Source organism: Benincasa hispida, chromosome 5, assembly GCF_027475165.1.
Source record: "Benincasa hispida cultivar pf3 chromosome 5, pf3_genome.v1.1, whole genome shotgun sequence".
NCBI classification, from domain to species: domain Eukaryota; kingdom Viridiplantae; phylum Streptophyta; class Magnoliopsida; order Cucurbitales; family Cucurbitaceae; genus Benincasa; species Benincasa hispida.
The window spans coordinates 53,106,378-53,132,111 of record NC_143482.1 but is presented as its reverse complement, the minus strand read 5'-3'; the positions used below and the strand labels follow the sequence as shown (position 1 = coordinate 53,132,111).

Genomic DNA, 25,734 nt, shown 5'->3' with positions numbered 1-25,734 from the left:
TTATAATTCTCGCATTTCTTAGCCAATTTCTATACTATTGACGCAACTTTTCTTTCTTTTTACCACAATATCTAAATAAAACAGTATAAATAACTTTTATTTCTACAAGTTATCAGTCGCAAGGTCCTCATTGCGTCGTTTTGGATAGAAAAGACAAAACACTTGGTCAAAAGTTTGAAAAGAAGGTTTGAGCAGAGTCTTGTGCTAGAGAAGGTAAAGTTGAAACTATTATGATGAATTGTCTAAGTTTTAGGCAGAAAATGCGATATATAAAGAAATTGCGCTAAGGTTATGCATAATACTCATCATTGCATTGCAGATAAACAGTGCAAAAGAAAAAAGGAAATACCGCATTTAATTGACAAAGGATGACATAAATAAAGAGGCCAAGAAATAAGGAAAGATAGTCATTCAATATATATAAATTGACTACGTATAAAAAAATTGTAGTGACCGCAAACACAAAAATTTAAAAAAAACAATTTAAGAAAGAAAATACAAAGGTAGGGAAGAAGGTGGTACACCCCCAAATTTAAACTTGATGCGGGGGCTCATTGTGGGGAGGACGTTGTGGAGGAGCTCCAGGCGGCACTTCTTGAAAGAAAAGAGGCTATTGCAGATGTTGAGAAACCATGGGACCATGTAAATATACGGTCAAGAAGTTGGGACCATGTAAATATGCGGTCAAGAAGTTGAAGTACTCATGGTTGCATTCTGCTAACTGCCTCTGATTCAGGCAAAGAGTAAAGATATTGCATTGAATGTTGATCATCGCCTGGTGCAACTCTGCGTTGCTTTGTCACAACTCCATCAGGGTTTGGCAGAATGAGGAAAGTTCGTGGGTTAAGAAGCCCTGCATATTCTCAAGGGCAGCAACAATGGATGCGGTGAGGGGTGGTGTCGTCGATGTCTCACCTACATCGGTTTGAGGTTGAGCGGAAGGGCCTGCACCCAAACCGTGTGAGTCATCAACATGCAGCAATGCTCGAGGGGAAAGGTGGGGTGGCGATGGATGGCTAATGGATGTTACTGGGGATGGGGGGTTGGAGTCGGGAGCAAGAAGAAGGTTAGTAAAATGATCGGGAAGAGGAGAAAGGGGCTCAGTGGTGGGGCTTGGTGGTCGGATGACTAAAGGTAAAGGATCTTCCAAGGGTTAATTGGTTGCCTGATGCAATGCACTGCCTTGGATTATTCCTTTGCCTTTTTCATTTTGTCGCCGTCTTTTGGGTATGGGTGGTTGCGGCACATTTAGATCGATAAGGGGTCGCTTTGGTGGAGGTTCAGGGCAATGCGGCGAATCCTTGAGAAAGACTCTCAGGATTTTTGTCCTAATGAGGCCATGCACTTCTGTCATCGGCTCTTCTTCAACGCTGCGCACATAGATAGGCATAGGCTGGAGATAGTCCATGGAAAGAAGTATTGGCCCCTGATGCGGCCTACATAACCTCTAATTTGCCTCGCAAGAAATCTGTCCACATCGATCGGAATGTCGCGCGCAATGCAATATGCGGCCATGACTCGATCCATTGAAATTGTCTTATCATGAGAGGTTAGGATGAGTCGTCTCTTCACAAAATAGACCCAAATTCATGCTTCTGGTAGAAAATGGTTGGATGTGAGGGTCCTAATGCCAGTGAAGGACACCGTCCAATTGGTGCCTAGTTGCGCCAGTATTCTCAATGCGTCCTCCATGTGTTCTTCGGCAGGATCATCAATCATTTTGTTGCCCAGTGCTTCCAAGAAATTCTTTAACTGATAAAGCTGATTGATGTCCTCAACGCTGAATGGCACTACCCTCTCGTCAACGACCACCACATCTTTAGTGTCGTGGAGCCGGCCGTGATAAAAGGCCCACACTACCTGGGGATAACTATGGATGGGCATTGACAGAAAACTTCCCATCTATGCTCCACTATGATGATGATGATAAGGTCTGGTAGTGGGGCCGACGCAGGGAAGAAACCCATTTCCATTAATAAATCATCATTTTCTTTCTGGAATTTTGGGCGCCTCCTGGCTGGCGAAGACTCACTGCCTTCTACCTTCTCTTTTCCTTTTTCTTGAGCGGACGCAAGGCGGGACTTTTGTCGTTGAATGTGTCCCCTTTCCTTGCCCTGCTCTTGTTTTTCCCTGTCCCATTCTTCTATCTCTTTTCTTTTTAGCTCAATGTTGCGCTAAACTTTGGCTTTGCGGCGCAACTCCTTTTTCTCCTTCTCTTTCCTCTCCGCTTCCTCCTCGAGCATTTCTTTTTCCAACTACTCAGAGGCGAGTGCAATGCGCTGCTCATCCTCGAGCCTTTTCTTCTCTTCCTCTTCCGACCTTGCGTTGGCAAGGCGAAGTTCCTCGTCATGAAGCCGCCAAGCCAAATCGGCTGAAGCGATGATTTGGCGCGCCTTTGCCATCTTTTCTTCCTTCTCCTTCAATTTACTCCTCCGTTCCTTTCTCTCCTTCTCTATGCGCTCACTTATTGTTGGGTCTTCTGTGGACCCTAGCGGCGTATTCCCCTTGCGACGCCGCATAAGTGGGGAAATGTCAGGATCTTCTTTAACGTCCGAACCTCGAAGTTGAGCCTCCGTCGCAACTAATCTTGAATGCAGCCATGAGGTTTGTTGCTGCTATAATGGTTCAAGTTGCACTGACATCCCCCCTTCCACCCTTGTGGTGGTGGATTCTCCTTTGAAGTCTAGGCTTTCTGCCCTTTGTCTCCGTTCTTCTTCTTTTCTCAGGCGTTTCTCTTCCCGCCTGTGCTGCCTTCTCTCACTTCTCCTCTTCTTCTTCCTTTCTTTTTCTCTCTAGGAAACTTCATCTTCCTCTGCCCGTTGATCATCGACTCCCTTTTCCGCCTCTTTCTCGGGTTGCTCCACCCGCATCCGCGCCTCCACGTCTTCCAAAACAGCCCTAATGGGTCCCTCATTGGAGTCTGCCGAGGCATTCTCCTTAGGATCCAAGATTGTGAGGGCCATCCTAAGTGACGCCGAAACCATCTCCTCCTCCAACAGTGATGGTGGGAAATTAGAAGTTAATTTTACTTGACAACCAAAATCCCGGGGATGCGGTATGCGATGCATGTTCCTAAGATACGCGTTGATAGTCATGCATTGATGGTCATGCGTTGGAATGAAAATGCGCCAACATATGTATGTGATGACCATGCGTCCTGTCAAAGGTTTTCTTGCGTTCACGCCAAGTATAACATGAACGCAAGTTTCTCGGGTTATCCGAGGTCGAACACAGGGACTTGTAGCTAAATGTATGCGATGATGTGCATGCGGCGGTTAAATAAAAGAATTTTGGAGGGGTTACTAAGTTAATCCTACTCCTACTCCTATTTAACAGACAACGCAATGAGAATATGCATGAGAGGTAGAGATACGACAACACTTGACATGAAATAAATGTATGGGAAAATAGATAAAATGTGGAGATGATTTCATTGCAACCCTTAAGAGTGACCGCAAGGGCAACCTTAATCAACGCAAGCTATGCGATCATGCTACACACACTTAAAGCCTAAATCTAGGACATATACGGTGTGTATGCATAAATGTCGAGATGACCGCATACGGCCACCATATCCTACTTCCTGGATGCAGCCATTGTCCTCTCCATAAGGTGCATATGCTGTGTAATAACAAACAGAGCTTATTCCTAAGTCCCTATTCTTGCTTATGCAAACCTAATCTAGCCCTCTCGAGCATCGATTCTAACCTAGCTCTCTTGAGTCATTAGGTTCTTTCTTTAGACTCTCTCTCGAGCAGCTCTAAAGGTGTGATGGGCGCATACATAAGACAAGGTAACCGCATGAACTTGGTTGACGCAAGATTATTCCTATCTCTAGTGAACAGTGCATACATTGCTTAATGTGACCAACCACTTACCCTCCCAAGCAGTTGGTTGTTGCTGACTTTACTCATAGATAAGCATTGCGTTAGCCTATAGACAGGCGTTGCCACAGCTTCACACTAAGCAAATAAGGTTTTCTCACACACTCACGCAACGCACACCTCTCGGTGGTTTACTACATGCTTCATATCTCTAATCCACATGACTAAGTATGCAATACTCTAGCAGTCTCACTAAGTTTTGCAATGAAAGAAAAGATGCTAAGCAGAGAGGATGGAGATGGAGTCAAAGGAAACACAGAAATGCATTGAAAAAATTTGTATTAATTCCTTAATTATAAAATGTCATACAATACAATATAAGAAGAGAAAGGAAAAATGAAATGACTGGCTGGAAGCAAAGAATTGCTTCCAGCGGAGGTGCATCAAGGCTGTCGGTGGTGCCATGGATGGGCGGAGGAACAGACTCTCTCGAGATCTAGCTCCGGTCAAAGGCCCCGGTCGTCACTCGGAATGGTTGAAGGAGGTGAAGAACTCTCAAACTTCTTCTCACGCATTCGTTTGGATCGCAAGGATCCGCCCTAGGTAAACCTCAAGCGAAAACCTTGGATCCTTTGAATTTTTTCTCACCAGCTTCTATTTATAGAGCTTGGGTCGCTGACAACATTAATGGACTGCTCTGAGTCTGACGTTCGGTGCATTAGTCCTTTCTGAACCTCTGCCACTAACGGCGTGGTAGGTGAAATGTCAGCATCATCTTTTGGTTTTTCTCGAGGTAGATGCGTTGATGTGTTCATTCCACCAACCTTGTGTTGATCCCATTAGAATGCGTTGTCACTTAGCCGCAATCATTCAATTACCGCATTCGCTTAATACCGCAACTCTACATGATGACCGCAATCGCTTGATGAGCGAAACTACCATGCGATGAACACATATGGCAGATTACCGCAATATCCATGCGTTGATCGATGCGTTTTCCTTTGCGATGGTGTGTTTCTCCACATGCGGTGGTCTTCGGTTTCTGCGTTTGCGTTCATTTCCTGTGTTAGCTACAAAAATAGAACATTGAACGCATAATAATGCAAAATAACGGGTTAGCTGAGATTCAATCATGTTGATCGACGCAAGCTCATTTTCTTGTGAATTCCTAACATGATTGATGCATATTCTACCTAACAACCTTCATAATTCTAAGTAAAAGAAGATGACATGCATTTCTACATGTCATTAGACGGTAGGGGCTGGTTCACTACTCCTGCTTCCGGCAGCCCCCCATCCTTCTCCAAATAACCTTAAATGCTCCCAAATACCTTCTTGTCTTCCTTTCTCCGTTGTTCGCTTTCAGTTGGAGGTAATGGGAGCGCCACGTCAGGAATGGTGGTAGGGGCACTCTCCGTTCTCGGCCTGGGTTTTCTGGTGATTCTGGGGACTGGTTTGGGCTAGGCGATGACTGGCGGTGAGAAAGGTTGCCTCCCGCACGGAGACTGGGCCTTTGGATGGGGATGATGGTTGGGAAGAAGAATGCGACGATTGTCCGACCATGGGTTCAAGTGAAGGGAAAAAAGAGAGTGGTGCTTTTTTTGGGTAAGGAAGAACGGACGGTAGGGTTTGAATATGTAGAGGGTTTTGGGGAGGTTTGCGTGAAAAATGCGGATGTATTCTTGAAGAGGCTGAGGGGAGGATTTTATATGTTGGGCCTTGAAAGGCCCAATGCATACTGATAGTGCGCCTGGCAGGCCTTGGTAATCCAAAAAGCCTACCGCGCCACTCTCCATTATGACCTAGCAGACAAAGATGTCCTTTTTTTTGCTATGCAATAATGAACCTCAAGAGCTGAAACGTTCGTACGTTTACCTTCTCCACAAATTTTATTTTAATTAATTTTTTTTAAATGGAAGATGGGCGCAATGCATACTATCAATGCAAAGCATACCCGTCAATGTAATGCATACCCATCATCGCATTGTATATCTAACATTGCAATGCTTATCTCAAAACCATAATGATAAGTCATTGCGATGCTCACAAAAATCATTTATTCAATTCAATAAAATCAACGCAAATAGAGACTGAAAGGGAAACTAATTTTAACAAAGTAGTAAAGATAGTAACAAAGCCGTAAAGATAGTTTATATGGATGCTTTTTGAAAATTATTTTCAACATTACCGCAAGCGCATCCCCGAAGGTGATCAGACTTGCCTGCCCAATGTCACCGATTTACATTGTTCTTTTCCACTAGGTCCAGGTGCTTCTGAGTTGTTGGGCAATGAACTAGGTGTTCTATTTTTCAATTCGGTCACAAGTTGCCCAACCTGTACCTCCAAATTTCTAATGGAAGATGCTTGCGATTGCATGAGCGCATCATTCTTCTGTATGTATTCTTTAAGAAATGATTCTAAGTACGATGAATTTGGTGCAGTGTTGGATGAAGAAGGTTAGTTGTGAGGTTGTCTGTTTTGATAATTATTTTGACCTTGACCTTGGTGATGAAAACCTGGGGGATTTCCTCTACCCTAAATAATTGGTCTACAGATTCCTCTAGCCTCCCTGGTCGGTGTTTCCTCCCCAACTGAGGTTGGGAGATTCCTCCAATCGGGGTTGTATGTGTTGCTAAAAGGGTCAATTTGGATCGAGTATACGAACTGTTGGTTCGATGAGCAGGCTTCCTCTGAATGAGCCTCTCCACATTGTATACAACTTATCGCTGCCACTTGCATCAGTGTACTAGCTTGCGCTACATTCTGAGAGAGAGCTCCTTGATTTATGGCTATGATTTGTAGGAACGAGGTGACTGCGACCATCTGGGTGGCCAGCGTGGTCAATGTATCCACTCGTACAATGGCTTTATCTGTTTTCCTTCGTTTCGTACCTCTACCTCTCTATCCGTCATCAATCCAATCATCTGTATTTCACGATATGCAATCTAGGATAACTTTCGCTTTAGTATAAGTTTTATCCATAAACACTCCTGCTGTTGAGGCATTTACGATTGCTTGCGTTGCTCTGTTCAGGCTATTATAGAAAGTTTCCATAAGGATGCAATCTGGAATCCCAATATGCGGACAGTTCTTCACCAAACGTCAAAAGCGTCCCCATGCGGTGCTCAGGGTTTCATTTTCTGCTTGTTTGAAATATAGTGTTTCCCATCGTTTTCTTGCATTAACAGCGGGAGGGAAGAACTTCTCCATAAACTTTCCACCAACTGATCCTAGGAGTTAATCTCAGTTCGCTCAAAAGAATGGGCCCACTTCTTGGCTTCATCTATAAGTGAGTAAGGAAATAGATAGAGTCTAATGCCTTCGGGTGTCACACCAGGAATGTAGAATGTATTGCACATCTCGACAAAATTGGTGAGGTGTGCATGCGGGTCTTCTCCTTGTAAGCCTCCAAATTGACCCGCGTTTTGTATCATTTGCAGAATAACAGGTTTAATTTCGAACCTGGCGTTTTCTTCCACTGTTGGCCTTGCAATACCCAGTGAAAAATCATATAAATTGGGCACCGCATAGCAGCCAGGAAGACTGGGTCTTGCGGCGGCCGATTCATTCCTTGATTTACTTTGGGCCTTTCATTGTTGTTGTTCACCATATCTCTTCGACACCTATTACAATTTTGGCATGCTTTCGTGCAAAAGGTTCTCTCAATTTCTGGGTCGGCGTTGAATTTTGGATCTGTTTCATTACTCATGCACTGTCAGCTACTCTTCACTTAAGCACACTATACTCCAGAAATCTGTCCTGTACAATATCACAAAAATATCAGCACTAAAGTCGCCAATCCCTAGCAACGGCACCAAAAACTTGTTGTGCGGATGTAATGCCACCACAAGGTTGATGATGATGATGATATGTGATGTCTTATCTTAATCACGCTACCAGATAATATATGCAATGCTACAGAATTCACTGTAGAATGCGTTCATGTAGTTTACGTGTGTCACAAGTTTTCTTGCAATGAAACCAAGTATAATTCCACCGCAAGTTTCTCAAAGTGATCCGAAGTTGAACATGGGGATTTGCGATGCTAATGCGAAAATTATGTGATATATGAGACCATAATAAAATTAAGATTGTGAGGTGTTGAAAAGTAAAATGCGATGATAAATGAATAAACGGATCAAGAGTAAAATGCGATGATAAATGAATAAACGTGTAAAGAGTAAAATGCGATGATAAATGAATAAATAGGTAAATAAATCTGAAGTTGTGCAAAGTGTGTGTGAGAGAATTTGATGGCAAGTCTTGTGGATAGAATCAGAGTGAGAACGGGTTTGGGAAAAGAACATCGCAAGTTTGTCAATCCTGTAGAGGACACAACTAAGGTTCCATCTTCCTTTGGCTTACACCTCTCGGTGATCGCCTGCGTCACTATATCTCTATGATGATCAGGGATGAAATACTTCTTGCTTTAGTTAACGCATTCTATCAACCTTCTTTCGAGAGGTGGATTAGCATTTTCACTTCTGCTCTCACAGGTGAAGATGCCATTGAGCATGCGTTAACTAAACTTAGCTGACTTTTTCAACATGGATTGACTCACTCACTCAATCCTTCCCCCGCACCCTGGAGGTTTAGTTACTCATGGTGAGAGAAATGGAAGATGAATGCATTATGTTGAACAGAGAGATGAAGATGAACATGATAATGATATTAACTGGTAAAGATAAAGCGTTTGTTATAGAGATATGAATGAAAGACAAGAAATGAACAACAATCGATGAACGGAAAGTAAGAACAAATGAGAGCAACGTGTCAATGTCTTGGCACGGATCCCGATTGGAGCTATTTTTCTTGCCGGCATGATGAAGGAATGAGGTGGATAACTTCCTTCTTAGGAGAGTTCTCGAGGGAAGAATGACCCTTGCACAGAGCTTCTTTTCATCTCTTTGTCTGTGTGTTTCCTTTTTTTCCCTGGGTGTTGATGTTGCTATTTATAGACCTTAGCACCTCCTGCGTCAGTGGTGTCGAGGCTTAGTAGGAATGTCCGCTCTGCTTCACGTTCAATTTGACAAGTCGTACATCAGAAAAACTGTACAATTTCAGAAATCCTCGAGAATGCGTTGCTTTTTTTGTCCACGAGCAATCGTTGCATGCGGTGATACAAAATCCCCGAGAATGCATTACTCTTTTTGTCCACGAGCAATCATCGCATGTAATGATAAAAAATCCCCGAGAATGCATTGCTCTTTTTGCACGATCAATCGTCACATGCAGTGATACCTGTTACCTGCAAAAAAAAGATTTGGACATCCTTTTTACCCTCGCAATGCGGTCAGCGGGTGTGTTTTCGATACTTTTACAATCTTTACATTTCTAAGCCAATTTTGATATGTTTGATGCAACTTTTCCTTCCTATTGCCACATATTCTAAGTAAGATGATATAAATAACTTATATTTCTACAAGTTATCACAACCATTTGGGAAGAAGTTATACCAAGGAACCCTAGGGAAGGCCACAACCTACTTGAATGCATAGCACAATTGAAAAACACAAAAACTATGCTTTGGACTCAAGTAGAGAAACCATGCTCAGAGGAAGAGTTTAAAAACTAAGGGAGGAGGAAAAGAGGGGAAGTTAAATGCATGGAAAGGGCTACCATGTGTCCAAAGAAGCCTTAGAAAGGGTAAAATTGATGCACCATGCGTTGAGTAAAGGATACCTAAGGAGTAGGCTAAGTAGAACATGCAAGACACCTCAAAGAGCCTCATGCATTGAGAATTATGCAACAAGCATGAGTTGAAGACAACCATGTACTGAAAGGAAAGGAAATAAACTATGTCATGAGGTGAAGGAACCTCACTTTGAAGGATTTTTCTTGATGAGAAGCAAACCATGCATTGGTTGGCTTTCCATAGAGGTTAGATGGGCTTGGAGACACGTTATGCATTAAGAAGCTTGAAACCTAGTGATGCATTGGGAGAAAAGGAACATCCATGCTTTGAAGTGAACTTCCATACGTTGAAAGTTAAGTGTTGGGTGGTGAAAGACACATAATATGGATGAAGCATGAGGTGGCTTCATGAGAGTTAGTCAAATTTGAGGAAAAGGCCAGCTAGGGAGGTTACTTGGCAAGATTGAGGAAGCTGGAATTCATGTAGAATTCTCTATAGATATGGGCAGTGGAAAGAGCATTAATTTGGCCCTTTTTGCTCAGCCAAAAGAGGTGATCTTAGAGCCATCTAGAATCTGGATGAGTGAGGAAGAAAATATAGAGCTGTTGAAAGAAAACTCCAACAAATTGATGCTGAAAATCAAAGAAGAATCAAGATAGTGCAGATTCTAAGTTCAATTAGGTAGTTCGTGATGTTTGATGAATTTCGAGCATTTCAAGAAGAATTAAGAGCTCCAATTTTTAGGTAGAAGGAAGTTTCAGATTTTAATGAATAGATTTCAAGTTATATATTGTGAACTCTAAACCTGGGATTTAGGTGATGAAGAAGTAAGTAACTGACTAAGGGTTGAAAGAAGTAAGAGCTGAGAGCATTTGGCTTGTGCTAAAAATGATATTTTCAAGTAATTTGAAGCTCTTTGAGTTTAGAATATAACCATGGGTTGCCATTGTTGAGGATGATGCCCTAAAGTCTCGTGTCCAATAGTTTGTAAACAGTTTGTACGAACGCTTGTGATGTGTAATATATGATATTTACTTCACTTCTTGACTTTGCACATTTGAATGTTTTATTTGCTTTACCACAAACCAATAAACTAAATACCCTGGTTGTCTTTATGTAACTTAAGCATGTATGTGGTGACATACAAATGGATCATGTCTTAAGTGATAACTAAAATGGTCTATAGTATATAGATATATGAGGGAAACCTTATCCTGGTAATGCTACGAATGCGGCCTGCTTTGTGGAATGGTTACAAATGCTGTTACTTGTCACAGATGGTCTAATCTTGATCATTCGTGTAGGAGACATGCGAGCGGGGGCATCCTATACAAAGAGTTTGTATAAGATCTGACCACGAAGTGTTAACTTCTCATTATTAACACCGTTCATGACAGAGACTTCAATTCACTAGGATGACCATAGGTAACATGACCTCAATCTTGAGTAAGTTGGGAACTCCTGTCATTGAGAGCGGTCCTTTGATTTGCATGGATGCGAGTGGCCAGGCCACCGACTCAAACCTGCCACTTTGGGGATTTGTCTGATTTGGGAGCTGGGAACTCAGCTACACAAGATGGAATTCACTTCTTCCTCGAAGCAGAGGTAAGTAGATAGATAGCTTCCTTAAGGGCTGATCCCAGGGCTTGAACGATGTGGCGCCACACACCTTCTCATGCACTGAGAGGTGTTCACACATAGTAGAACTATGTTGTATTGTTCATTAGAGAGATCAATGGTACTTAAGGAGTGAGATGTACTACAGGGCCCAGCTGTACTTACGAGCATCTGTGAAGGGTTATCATACTCATGATTGGTTATATCCGATGGACACAGAAATATATCTGTGGTAAGAAGAGTTCAGCTATCGGTCTTTAGGGGAATGCCTGGCAGTTAACGGATGGTGGATCTCGTGGCTAAAGAATTTAGTCAGTTGTTCACATACCGTTGGAGCTTCGAGCCATAGGTCCATAAGGTCCCCTTGGTAACTTGGATACAAGTTGAAAATCAGTTTTTGGGTCAGTTTGAAATGTTCAAATTGACAAGAGGGAGTTTGATTATATATGATATAATTGAACTGGTCAATTATATATGATATGATTGACTAAATGTATGAGATACATTAATTTGGAGGAAATTAGATATAAATATGATTTATATCAAGTAGAGGAGAAAACGTTATGGTTGATATATGATATCAAACTACAGGTTAAGAATATAATATGATTATATTTATTATTTTATTAATGGACAGTTATGAGATAATTGCCCATCATTTTCTCCGAAATCATGCGTTAGTGGGAAGTTCAATTCGATTTTTGTAACTGAAGAATAAAATGAAAATGGTTTTCATTTTGCAAGAGAACGCATAATTGCTCACGGTGTGATTGGCAATCGATCGCATAGTACTTGAGAGCCTATACGATAACTGATCACAGGTAGAAATGCACATTATTACAGTGCAAATAAGTAAAACAATGAGGGAATGCGACGGTAAAAATATACAAAATCATGTTCAAAAGCGTTAAACTGAGAATATTGCTATCGCATGCACCCATCGAATAAAAGCAGCTAATTTACTTATTTTGTGCAGGAAAAATGCATTGGCGTAAGTAAAATTGCGATCCAAGGAATTCGGTGCTCGCGCGCATTGCAAGATTGTGATCGCAAAGTCATACGATCGTATGTGATCGCGAGAAGTTGCTCAAGAAGGTGGTCGCATAAAGACGACGCATCAAGGTGAAAGCTTAATAAATCATGATGAGACGGAAAGCTGAAGACGGTCGAATCCGAATTTAGTTGACAAGTCGTTAACGACACACTGTAGCAAGTACACTCAACTTTTCGGTGACCATTAATCGGCGCATCAGAGCAGAAGACTTAATGACCGCCCATCATTGCAATCATTAGAGAGAAAAGCTTTTTCACCTTGAGCTCTATAAATACCGAAGGCCGCCATCGCTAGAGGAGTTCACCATATAGAAGATAGATCATATACAAAATAAATAACCATTAGTCTGTAGTTACTCATATACTTAGAAGGCGAAGGAGAGCGAAGAGAAGAAGACGCCGAGAGGACATTCCTGGACAGCTCAAAAGACTGTCAGGAAGCACTCTAAAAGGAGAGAGGGCCGACATTTGTCAAAGCAAGGATATTCTTCTGGGTAGAGTTGGAGTTAAAGACGGTGTAAAAACCACGATAAGCAAGACATTGCTACCGGGCTTCTTATCCCTACTTTCCATTGTTATTTTGTATTCTGCTTCTTATTTATAGAAAATGGAATTCTCATTTCAATATTTGTTCAATCTCTCCACAATTCGCATGAGTATCTAAATTTTTGAATGGGTTGAGAAGTACTTAGCTAGCATGAACTAAGATCTTCACTTTATGCGATCATCTTGTCTTATGTATGCGTCATTCACCCTTCAGAGATACTTAAGAGAGTAGTCTAAAGAAAGAATCTAGATTTAAGAGAGTCAGATTAGAATCTAGGCTTGAGAGAGTTAGATTAGAACCACATAAGCAAGAGATAGAAACTTAGACATAAGTTCTGTTTGCTATTATGCATCACATGCACCCTAGAAATAGGATATGATAGTATACGGTCACCTTGTGTATGTGTGCATCATTCATCATCGCATAGACAAGAATAAAGGCTTAGACATAAGTCCTATCGACATTATCGTATACATTGCATGCATCCTAGAAATAAGAACTATGGCATTTGCATTGAGAGATGACATGTTGTTGTTGTGTTTATAGCATGATTGCATAACTTGAATGCAATCTTAGGAAGTGTTAGCTAAATCCCTTCTCAACCCTTTCATCGCATACTCATTGTAATTCTCTATTTCATCAACTCTTTACTCGAACCCGTCGCATAGGATTTATACTTAAACAAAATACCAACCAACTTATTTTTTTTGTCACCGTAAAGGAATCAAATTCACTGTCGCATAGTAACTCAGTAGTCTCTGTGTTCAACCCTAGACTTACCAGGAAACCTAGTGAGATTTATACTTGGGTTTTACTAGGAAAACTTGCATGTGCAATGCATAACTCATCACCCCAAACATACACCATAATCGCATCACATTTACAACGCATCAATAGCACATCACGTTTACTAAACGATTTCACACCCACGCGCACATTCTCTAAACGATCGCTTACCTTTTCCTAGACGATCGCTTAGCTCTTGAGCTTAACTAAATGATCGTATAGACGATCGCCTATCTTTCCTTACACGATCATGTACCTCACCTAAACAATCAAGCACCCGACTTTATGATAGTCGTTCACTTCTCACACTTGTTTGATCTTTTGTACACGATAACCTTTCCTCCTCACCTCTACCAAATCCGAACAAAGCCCACACTTTGGATTCTTACTCTGAGAATACTGAGGGCTCTAAGTGGTGGTGTCGTCCCCGTTTCATGGTGTTCGTGCGAAGCCATTCATGATAGAATACTGGAGGTGCTGAACGATTGCTTGCTGGTCTAGCAAGAGCCAGAGAAGTTCGTTTGCGGATAGAGTGAGTCTTGCCGAGAAGAAAGTCTTCAACTGGTATGTTTACTTTTCTCTTGTATTTTATCTGAAAGCATGCTGAATGTCTGAATGTATATGTGGAAATTCTGTCACAATGAATTGGAAAGATCTGCTTCTGCTCATAGGTACTCTTGTATAAGAGTTCCTTCAATTAGTATCAGAGCCAGGTTCCTGATATTCCAAATTCATTGCTGCAAAGAATTTCATTTACATTCTTGGTGGGTAAAAAGCATGTCTATTCTCTGTTTTAATTGTTAATTTGTTTGTGGATGTGTGGATTAATGGAGTTTTCTGGGATGAAACCTTGGTTTGTTAAATTCTTTTACATTTCCAGATAATTGTAAAGGCCCCTGCGTTTTTGGGCATAATTAATTGCTATCAAGTTTGTATTTTCAAAGTTAGTTTGAGTTTTGAGTCATTCGTGAAGAAGTTCAGAGCCAAGGTTGTTGTTCTTCAAGGAAGAATATGACCAAGCGTTGGTCGGGTCGTGTAGATGATGGGGTAGACGATCGCTGAGTATCAGATATTCAGGTATCGTTTAACGCGCCCATGCACTAGACGATCGTATAGTTCAGCAAGCTTTATCGCTTAGTTATTGACTATACGATCGTGGAGTAAGTTGCGTGGTAAATCGTTTACCTTTAACGTGTTAAGCGATCGTCTAGACGATCAGGCTTCACAACCCTGTTGTCGTCTAAGCGATAATGTAGCATTCATGCTATCGTCTAGTGTGCACTAAGCGATCGTTTACCTGGAGGCGTTTACTACACGATGGGAGTTTCGCTTGGTGGTTCAAAACCCAATTTGCCTTTGAACCAGTTTGCTCGATGGAAAAATGTAATAGATAGAATTTTTCATTCCGATTTTGAGTTGGTTCATCCCGATCTATTAATGTATGGTTTTAATACATGAGATGTATGGTTTATTTTATATTTCATTGGTCATGCATCATCTCTTTATTATAAATGTTATGATTTAGAGAAGCATGATTTAAATTACGTAAGAGCATGCTCATGCATCATATAATATAGTGTTATATTTATGCATGCATAAAAAGCATTAACATGCATCAACTTTATATTATAATTGTTATATTATAAGGGTGTATGAAAAGCATGTTTGCTTGGTTGTTACTTTGATATAAAAGTTATGTATAGTAATGACCGGACATTGCATGAAGCATGACACATAAGTTAATTTATAAGCGTTATAAATACCTTGTTGTGTGGCAATGTGTTTTAGTTGTTTCTTTTTAAAGGTTAAAAAGAAATTAGAACTAAAAGCTATAAGAAAGACAAGCATGCTCACTTAGGTTTAATTCATGGTTTCAAAATGTTTAAAACTTGGATGACATAGACCTAAGATCACGGTTTTAATATGATTAGCAACCTTAGGTTTTAATCTTTTAATTAGTTTAATAGGATTAAATTGACTAATAAAAGGTTAAAGTGTAGCAAATCTATCTATAAGGGACCTTCTGTCTAAGGCGGGTTCTGTCTAGGCTGGGGTATTTAAGTTGACGGAAACGTAACACCCCTATCTGGGAACCTACCTAGAAAGGTGAATTAGATAGATTTGATGCATGCATGCAAGTTAAGGACAGCCCATTAAAGAGTTTAGTGTGACTACTTGAACTTGTTTTATTTCATAGACAAAATTTGTTTATGAGCGGACTTAAAAGATGACTTTAAAATCAGTAGTCGTATTGTCTAGGTTAATGAACCCCTAGGTAGAACATTCTGTAGAAGGTACTTGGGGTATATGATGCTTCATTTAACCTTTCATGTTTCTCCCTTATAGTCCACACCGTGAGATCTACCCTCAGCCTCATGGCACCCTAGGAGTGTCCCCCTAAAGAATGGTGTTTGGGTAGGTCAATATCAAGGTGGATGGAGAGAATGTTTATAGTAAGTGGGAGCGGGAAGCGTGACAACATATCCTATGGTCTCCCTCATTGGATTGAATAAAGTTTCTGTGTATCACCTCGAGGCACCCTGGGAGTGTCCCCCTATAGGATGGCAGTTTTGCGCGTTGCTTTATTTGATCTTCTGTAAGAGGATAAGGTTACTTAGTCTCTTGTCCTATTCTGCTTCTTCCCTATGGTGGGCTCATTAGGACAGGACACTGGTGTCGAAAACGAGGGGTCACACTTACGCGGAATTGTTAAGAGTTAACAGTTTTGGACCAAATAAATGGTGGCTGTTAGGTTCAGTTCCAAGAGCTGGTTCTGCCTGATGATTGAGAATGTCTCATCCCAATGAAGAGGCATTTGATCACCACACCGGTTACATTTGTCCTGCCTCGTTGGGGCATCATTGCAAAATATAAGTCTTAAACACTTAAGGTACTTGGAAACTATTTTGCTAAAACTAATTGGTTAAAATGTGGTTTAGCGAAGTCTTATAAAAGTTTGCTTGTTTTTCAACAACGGTTTAAAATGGCTACAGCCACAATCGCTTTACTTAGCGCCGAAAGACTTATTGGCGACAACTATTCCAGTTGGAAACATATGATCACGATGATACTCATCATCGAGGATCTAATGTTTTCCCTTACAGAGGTTTTTCCTCCTATTCCAGCTCCAAACTCCGCTCGAAATGTTCGAGAGGCGTATGAGCGATGGACACGGGCAAACGAGAAGGCCCGAGCCTATATCTTAGCCAGTCTTAGTGACATGTTGGCGAAGAAGCATGAGCCCATGGTATCACCACGTGAGATCATGGAGTCCCTGCGGAGGATGTTCAGACAACCGTCTAGACAACTCAAGCACGAGGCTCTGAAATACATCTTCAACTCCAAAATGGAGGAAGGCGTCTCTGTTCGTGAGCATATGCTTAATATAATGGTCCACTTCAATGTGGCGGAGATGAATGGGTCTAGAATCAATGAGGGCAGTCAAGCTAGCATCATCCTGCATTCATTGCCGGAGAGTTTCCTCTACTTTGTTAGCAATGCGAATCTTAACAAAGTGGAATACACCCTTACAACTCTCCTCAACGAGTTGAAAACATACCAATCTTTACTGAAAAGTAAGGAGAGGAAAATGGGTGAGGCAAATGTTGCTTCATCTTTTAGGACGTTCTATCGAGGTTCGACCTCATGAATGAAGTATGCACCTTATACTTCTAACTTTGCAAAAGAGAATAAGAACAAGGGTGGTAAGGGGAAAGGGAAAGCGCTTGTTAACCTGCCACCTGTCACCTCAAGGAGGCGTCTGCCTTCGGTTGAAAATGGAAAATGTTTCCACTACAATTAGAACGGGCACTGGAAGAGGAATTGTCCTTGTTGAAAGAAATCGAACTCGAGATTTACATGAACAGTGGAAAATAGATCATTTCAAATTACAATCATGAATGAACATTACAATTACAGTCATATACAAAACATATAGTTATGTAATCAATACAAAAATTACAGCATGAACAACTACAAATGAACAAGGAGAAATCTCTACGAACATTTGTAGACTCGTCTCCATGCTCCTTGCTCACGAACGCTCGAACACAACCTCGAACGCTCAAACAACACGACCGCAACACTGCACGAACACTTCGCGCTCGTCCTCAATGATCGCCTCGGTCACAAATAGCCTCCATAGAACCTCGATGGTGTCGAGTTGAGTATGAAACCACCAAGAAGGTTACCTTGGTATTCTCGGTGTGAGAATCCAGAGGGTGGGTTCTGTTTGGACTTAGAATGAGGCAAACGAAGGAGGAAAGAACAATCATGTACACGATTGGGCAAGTGAGAGAAGACAGAAACCTATCGCATTTGTCGATGCCCAATTGTTTAGCTAAATCTAAGTGATCATCTAGCAAAAGATAAGCGATCGTTTAGCTCAGTGTTTGTCACCTACAAACACTATACGATCGTTTACTTTGGGTAGGTTGTCACTTAGTAAATACTAAACGATCGTTTAACTCACCCAAGCTGTCGCTTAATAAATCTATATTTACTTGACAAGCTTACATGAGATGTTTTTCCGAGAGAGAATCTCAAAACAATTTTTCAACATTTGCAAAAACTTACTAAAATTAGGAAAACAATTATTAATATTATTATAAATATAAATGATAACCAACTTATCATACTATATTTATAACCTATAGTTTTAATATTTCATCTCATGAAACATATAAACCATAGTTCTTTTTCTATTCCATGGTATTTAATGTAAATCTCATTTACATAAATCCTCTACTAGATGCATCTCATACATCATACCGATTATATCATATATAATCAAAATACCTCTTGTCAATTTGAACATTTCAAATAAACACCAAGAACTGATCCTCAACTGAATCCATTGAGCTACCAAGGGGACCTTATGGACCTGTAGCTCAAAGCTCGAACCGTACGTGAATAATTGACTAAACTCTTTAGTCACGGGATCCACCATTCGTTAACTACCAGACACTCCACTAAAAATCGACAGCCGAACTCTCCTTACCACAAATATATTATGTGTCCATCTTAACCAATCAGAAGTGCGACAACCCTTCACAGATCGCTCGTAAGTACAGTTGGGCCAATAACCGTTATGCCCCTGTAGTTACATCTAACTTCTTAAGTACCACCGATCTCTCTAATGAACATAAGTCATAGTACTACTATGACTGAGTCTTCTCTTCCAAAGAGAAGTTGTGGCCACTATGTTTAAGCCCCGGAATCAGCCCTTAAGGGAGCGATCTCTCTACAAGTGGATCAGGTTCGAGTAAATAGTCAAAATGATCTATAGTATATGAATAAAGTTGGGTACCTTATTCTAGTAACACTATTGGATGCGGCCTACTCTATAGTTGTTACAAAGAGTTGTAAAGTGCTACATACGAAGTTATCCTAGTTCGTGCATGTTGAGACATGATGAGTGGGGGTGTCCTGTGCAAATGAGTTTTGTGCTAGATCGAACCACAAAACTTGTCACTCTTACTTTATAACGTTGTTTACTGTTTAAGACTGACTATTTCAAAGCAATGACCTAGGTAACTTAACCTTAATCCTGAGCTAACTATGAACTTTTGTTTGTTCGGGATTATCCTTTGATCTGCAAACGGTGAGAGTAGACCAATTGCCTTTGCTCTATAAGCTTACCATTTTAGGTATAAGACCGGATGAATAGCTAGGAACATAGGGTGCAAGAGGGAATTCACTCCTACCCGATTAGGGTTAATAGAGAGGTTGTTTCCTTCAAGTGCTGATTCTGGGTTTTGAACAAGAGGCCTCACCCTCTCATTGGCCTAAGAGGGATTCGATTTATTGATTGGATCTAAAATCAATTGTTCATTAGGGGATCAGTGGAACTTAAGAAACAAGAGGTAATTTCGGGGGTAAAATAGAGATTCGACCCAGGCGTTATTACGAGCAACCTGTGAAGGGTTAACTTACGAATCATAATTATATCGATTGGACATAATATATCTACAGTGAAGGGAGTTCAGCTATGGGCTTTAGTGGAATCACCCATGAGTTAACGAATGGGGGTTAGATCGGTCTAATGAGTTTGGCCGATTAATCTCGGATCATTGGAGCCCATGATCTGTAGGTCTGTGAGGTCCCCTTACTAGCTCGTAAATGGGTAAGCTTTAGGGTAGCTTGAGAAATTAATTTGAAACGTTCAAATTAAATGGAACAAGAGAATAAATATTTGAATATGATTTAAATATATGAAGATGATTATTGTGCAAAAATTAATTTAAGAAAACAAATTTTGAATTAAAATGGTTTTAAATCATTTTTTGTTTTAAAAAGAAAATGGAAAAATAATTTGCATGGTTGCACAAAATGGAAAATGGATTTTCTCCATTACCATCATATTTATGCTCACAAAAAAAAAAAACCATTATCTTCTCTACTTTGATTCTCTAAGCATAACTTGCAAGCCATGCACTCCATCACTTTGCATGTTCATCTAAATATATAAAGAAGATTGGAATTGTTGGAGAAGAAAAAAGAAGAATACAGAATTTTCAAAGAAAATTTCTGAAGAAGAAACTATCTTCTTCAGTTGGGTTGCTATGAGATCTTCTTGTTTCTTCACATCTTTAAGTTGTTCTTGAGTCCCACAACTCTGCCTAAAGCTCCAAGGGCATAGTAAGGAAGGCTTTGAGGTGGTTCACGTTGATACCAAGTGAAGACAGCAGTTGAACAGACTTTTTTTGTAGAGTTCATCAAAGGTATGTTTAGAAAACCCATTTTTTAAGAAGAGCATGCTTTAGTTTTTGCCAAAATTAGTGAATTAGAATGCTTATGGACCCTTGATACTTTCTCTGCATGTTGTTTAACTCTTACAATTGGTATCAGAGCATGTTTTAAGCTTTCAATTCGGTCTAATTTTGGCGAGGTGGGTGTTTTTTCATGAGATATATGAAACTGATGCACTTCTATGGTTTTCTCTGTTTTGGCATTTTAATTCTCTTTAATTTCTCAATTAAATTTGTAATTAGCTCTTGTTTGATGAGCATTTATGTGTTAACAAGAGTCTATAATTTATTTGGAGTCATTAGAGTTGAAATTAAGATGTAATTGAAGAAATAAGCGAAGGAGGTCGAGCTGTTGTTCCAGAGTTTTCAGCTTCTGCTTAAATCTATTGTTGAGGTCCAGTTGCTAAACGATCGTTTAGCTCCAAACATTACACAATGAGAAGAAAAGCTAGACGATTGTTTTGTAATATGCACTAGTCATTGTGATGTTTAACGCTAAATGATCGTGTACCTACGGGAGTTAAGCGATGTGTTCATTTGCTATACGATAGCATTACGCGATCGTTTAGTTGTAGTCGTGGGAATTAGACGATACATTGATTTTGCTAAACGATGGTGTTATACAATCGTTTAGCAATGATGCAGCTAAGCGATGCGATGAAGTGCTACGCGATAGCACTAAGCGATTGTTTGGTCGCAGAGCTAAGCGATGATGTAGATAAGTTACACTTCCTTACGGGACTCGTTTTGGGGTTTTTCAATGGAGACTGCAGTATACATACTCAACTGTGTTCCCTCCAAAAGTGTTGCGAGAACACCTTTGGAGTTGTGGAACGGGTGTAAAGCTAGTTTACGTCACTTCTACAGTTGGGGTTTCCCTACACATGTGCTTGAGGCAAATCCCAATAAGTTGGAACCACAGTCGAGGTTATGCCTCTTTGTAGGCTACCCCAAAGGTACACGAGGGGGTTGTTTTTATGATTCGTTAGAAAATAGGGTGTTTCTTACCACGAATGCTACTTTCCTGGAGGAGGATCATATAAGGGAGCACAGTCCATGAAGTAAAATTATGTTACGTGAGCTTTCCAATGAAACTACTGAAACTTCAACAAGAGTTGTTGAAGAGCCTGCTTCATCAGCAATAGTTGTTGATGGTAGTTCATCTAGTAGGTCGGTTCCACCTCAAGAGTTGAGGGAACCTCAACGCAGTGGGAGAGTTGCGAACCCACCCGTTCGTTACCTGGGTTTCACGAAAATCCTTGCTATGGTAGCAGATGGCGACGTTGAGGATTCGTTGTCTTATCAGAAGGCAATGGAGGGTGTTGACTAGGATGAATGGGTCAAGGCCATGGATCTCGAGATGGAGTTGATGTACTTCAACTCAGTATGGGATCTTGTAGATCAGACTGATGGGGTAAAACCTATAGGTTGTAAATGGATCTACAAGCGAAATCGGGGTGCTGATGAGAAGGTGCAAACCTTCAAGGCTCGGCTTGTGGCAAAGGGTTATACCAGGTAGAGGGAATCAACTATGAGGAGACTTTCTTGCCTGTTGCTATGTTAAATTTGATTCGCATCTTCCTATCCATTGCAGCTTATTATAATTATGAGATCTGGCAAATGGACGTCAAGACGACCTTTCTGAATGGCAATCTTGAGGAGACCATTTATATGATGCAACTCGAGGGATTCATAGCCCAAGGTCAAGAGCAAAAGGTTTTCAAGCTGAATCGGTCCATTTATGGGCTAAAAAAGGCATCTCGATCTTGGTACATATGGTTTGATACTGTGATCAAGTCATATGGCTTTGACAAGAATGTTGATGAACCTTGTGTCTACAAGAAATCATCAATGCTTCAGTAATCTTTTTAGTGTTGTATTTAGACAATATCCTACTCATTGGGAATGATGTAGGTCTACTAACTGCAGTTAAGAACTGGCTAGCGACACAATTTCAAATGAAAGATTTAGGAGAGGCTCAGTTTGTTCTGGGTATACATATCTTTTAGGATCGTAAGAATAAAGTGCTAGCACTGTCTCAGGTATCATACATTGACACGATGTTGCTCAAGTACTCGATGCAGGACTCTAAGAGGGGCCTACTGCCGTTCAGGCATGGAGTCACTTTGTCTAAGGACATGTGTCCTAAGATGCCTCAAGAGGTAGAGGAGATGAGACGGGTCCCATATGCATCTGTCATTGGCATTTTAATGTACGCGATGCTCTATACTAGACCAGACATCTGTACATTGTGGGCATAGTCAGTAGGTATCAGTCTAATCCAGGCTAGGGTCACTGGACCGCAGTGAAGAATATCCTCAAGTATCTTCGGAGAATGAGGGACTACATGCTCGTATATGGATCTAGGGATTTGATCCTTACTGGATACACGGATTCTGACTTTCAAACTGATAAGAACTCTCATAAGTCCACTTCAGGGTCAGTTTTTACTCTTAACGGAGGAGTTGTAGCGTGGGGAAGTGATAACAAGCAGAAATGCACATTATTACATTGCTAAGTTATTAAACAATGAGGGTTTGCATTGACAAGATATGTTAGATTGCGTCCAAAAAGCATTAAGTTTATTACATTGCAGTCGTATGCATTCATCGCATTGGAAAAGTTTATTTTTGTATTTTTATGTAGAATATGCGTTGACGCAATGCGGAAAGAGTGATCACAGGAAATCATTGGTCGAGCGCAGCATTACCATAAGGCTTTGTGATGATTGTTTTTGTAAATATTTGCTCAAGAAGGATTGCCGCATAAGAGACGGCAGAACTTGGTGAGCGCATCTAGGTGAAAGGCATAATTAATCACGATGGGATAGAAAGTTGATGACGGTCGAATCCGAATTAAGTTGACAGCTGCTAACGATAACAAGTACATTCAGCTTTTCAGTGACAAATATTCAGCGCATCAGTCAAGGAATTAAAGCCATCCCATCTGTGCAATCATAAGAGAGAAGTCGCCCTTCACCCCGAAGCTCTATAAATACTAAAGGCATCCTTCAGAAAAAGGGTTCGGATCAGTTAGCTCAGAATGTCTTTGTCCATAGTTTCCTTTTTATTTTAAGGCAGAGCAAGAGAAAAATAAAGACGCCGGAAGATCGCTCAGGGCAACTCGAGAGAGAACCCAAAGGCATAGAAGTAGAGAGCGGGCCGACTCTCGTGAGAGCGAGATTATCTTTTGAAACGAGTAGAAAGACAGTGTAAAAGCCTAGGAAGCAAGAGATTGCTACCAAGCTCTTATTCTATTCTTGCATTGTTATTTTGTACTTCATCTTTATATTTATACAATGGAAGTTCTTATTCTACATCTGTTCACTCTCTTAGCATGCATGAGTAGCTAAACTTGTCGAATGGGTTGAGAAGAACTAAGCTAACATGACCTAGGATGTTCATTGCTTGCGATTATCTTGTTTTACGTTGTGCCAAATATCTCTTTAAAGCTACTCGAGAGAGAGAGTCTAAAGAAAGAATCTAAGACTTGAGAGAGCTTGGTTAGAATCTAGACTCGAGAGAGCAAGATTAGAACTGCATAAACAAGAGATAGGGACATAGAGATAAGCTCTGTTTGCCAACCTGCATCGCATGCACCCTAGAGATAGGTATGATATTATGTGGTCGCCTTATTTGTGTGTGTGTCATTTCATCATCGGATAAATAAGAATAAAGGCTTATGTGTAGGTCCTATAGACTTATCGCATATATCGCATGTGTTCTAACATTAGAAGTTGTAGCATTTGCATCGGGAGATGGTTTACTATTGTATGTGTGTTGCATGATCGCAAAGCATGAACACATCCTAGGAAGTGTTAGCCGAAACCCTTCTCAACCCCTTCACCGCATACTCATCGCATCTTTCGTTTGTCAACTCTTTTTGAAATCTGCCGCATTTGTTTATTTTCATTACCGCAACAAACAAAACCAACAACTATTTGAGTTACCGGTTACCGCAAAGTTTTTCTAAAAATTACCACCGCAACCAGATTTCCCAAGTCCTTGAGTTCGACCCTGGACTTATCAAGAAACTCAGTGGGGTTTACACTTGGATTCCACGGAGAAAACTTGAGTGTTCAATGCATTCCATCATCGCAATTCATCCATCATTCCACATCATAAAATAACACATCAAGTTTTTGGCGTCGTTGCCGGGGACTTCGGCATAATAGTGTGCTAACGGTAATTTTTCTAATTTCTTTGCAGACTCTCAATCTCTGGCGAATTACGACCCGGAGATTGAGAGAACATTTCGACGCAGACTAAGAGAAAACCGCCAACAACAAGAGAGAACACCAAGAATGGCGGAACAACCGGAAGCAAGAGTCGCAAATGCGAACAATATAATGGCCAACCCCATCCTTCTGGAGAATGACCGCAATAGACCCATTCGAGACTATGCGTCACCCAACCTCTATGATTTCTCTCCAGGAATCATGAGACAAGCATTAAACAGATCGAGGTTTGAAATGAAGTCGGTAATGTTTCAGATGACCCAGACTGCTGGGCAGTTTGGAAGGAGGCGTGGTAAAGACCCACACGCCCACCTCCGGAGCTTCATAGAAATCTACAACACTTTTGTGTTCCCGTATATCTCCACCGAGGAACTTCGACTCACTCTGTTCTCATTTTCCTTATGTGATCAAGCAAGAAAATGGGCATATTCTCTCGAACCAGGGGAGATAACCTCGTAGGAACAAGTCGTCAAAAATTTTATGAAGAAATACTTCCCACCAACCGAGAATGTTAGGAGAAGGAAATTAATAACAAATTTTGAACAAGAACATGATGAATCGCTCAGCGATGCCTGGGCAAGGTTCAAGCGGCTAGTAAGAAATTGTCCACATAATGGCTTACCAGACTGCCTGCAAATGGAGATTTTTTACCAAGGACTGAATCCCTCTTCGCAGACCGCTGCCAATGCGGTAGCCGCTGGTGGTCTGCTAGACAAAACATATAAGGAGGCAAAGAGTATACTTGATCACATTTCCAAAAATCATGAGGATTGGCGGGAAAGCGACCAGAGATTAAGAATAAAAGATAATGATGCAAACAACGGGGCCATCGCATCCCTGCAAAATCAAATTACGGCGATGATGAGTTTGATACAAGGCATCGCAATTAATAACACGGGAGTGAAGAAAGGGTAGGTCAACACAATTGCTCAAACAACCACAAGTTGTGTCATTTGCAGAGATGTTCATTCGATGGACGAATGCCCAGCAAACCCGCATTCAGTATGCTTCATAAAGAATAATCCCTCCCCGGGTGGAGAAAACACCCAAATTTTGCGTGGAAAAATCAATGACAAAGCTTCCAACCAGTGGCGCAAAAAGGAGGGCCACCCGGATTTTTCCTGCAAAATGATGGTCCAACACATAGTCAAGCTAGCAGCTTGCAAACACTACAATCTTCATCCTTAAAGAGCTTGTTGAAGCAATACATTGAGAAAAACAAATTGGTCCTTCAGAATCAAGCAACATCCATTAGAAATCTAGAAATTCAACTAGGACAAATTGCA

General features: G+C 40.9%; 1 non-coding gene across 1 annotated transcript; it reads right to left on the bottom strand.

Annotated features, from left to right (window-relative positions):
- Positions 1-24,961: 24,961 nt before the first annotated feature.
- Positions 24,962-25,068, bottom strand: LOC120078888 (small nucleolar RNA R71). The gene has a single exon (XR_005482165.1). It is a non-coding gene; the product is annotated as a small nucleolar RNA R71 (small nucleolar RNA).
- Positions 25,069-25,734: the final 666 nt, after the last annotated feature.